This window comes from Trypanosoma equiperdum (genome assembly GCF_001457755.1).
Source record: "Trypanosoma equiperdum strain OVI genome assembly, contig: ctg_1888, whole genome shotgun sequence".
Taxonomy (NCBI): Eukaryota; Euglenozoa; class Kinetoplastea; order Trypanosomatida; family Trypanosomatidae; genus Trypanosoma; species Trypanosoma equiperdum.
In genome coordinates this window covers 8324-9242 of record NW_027123935.1, presented here as the reverse complement: position 1 = coordinate 9242, position 919 = coordinate 8324, and positions in this window count along the sequence as shown.

Here is a 919-nt window from a genome sequence, read left to right as displayed (position 1 = left end):
GGGGGGCGAAGTGCTTCGGTTTGCGGAATTCTCCGCTTTCCTTTGATATTTATTGCATCTCCTTCAGTTTGGTCAGTCATCTCTCTCTCTCTCTTTGTTTTGTTTTGTTTTGCGTTGCTTTTAACACGTCACACTACTCGTTGTTATCGTCGAGGGCACAAAACTGCGCCAACCATCCACTGGTGTTGGGGGGACGGTGCATTTACTTTCCATGAGGGAGACCGCCCTTATTTTTTTTTTCTTTTTTCTTTTTTTATTTTTGTCCTCTTTAATTGATCCTGTTGCCCCTTTAGCTAAATTTCCCATCATGCACGTATCATATCTCCCTACCTCTTATTGGCATACATGTACATGTGTGTTGTATATGATATATGTGCGGTAGAGCTGAGGTAAGAGGGATATACGGTTGGTAAAGAGAAAATGTGTGATTTAAAATCTAACGAGGCCTGACATAAAGGAACCAGAACCGCTTCTGCGACAACAAATGTGCCTTTTTGTCTCCAACTCCCCCCTCCTCCGGAAAAAAAAGTCTTTTTTTTCTAGTTTTTTGTGGTTATTCATTTCACCCGCGCTCCATCCACACGCTTTTCATCGGTGATAAAACGGAGACGCCCCGTTCACCTTTTCCTTCGCTAAGCAGTAGTGACATGATTGCCGTGTGCTGAGAGTCACACGTTTTCATCGATAGTCTTCAGTTGTTGTTTTTTCTCATTGATCTCCTGCAGTTTTGCTTTCTTTGTGATATTTACTTTGGGGGGGGGGGTTTGCGGAAACATGTGTAGCACCGGCGAGCCGTTCAATGAACGCGGATTCCTTCTGTCTCTTCGTTTTATCTCCCTTTCCCCTTCACGTATTATTGTAATTATAATATATATATATATATATATATTCGCGTATAATTGCTGGTGAAGCGACGGGG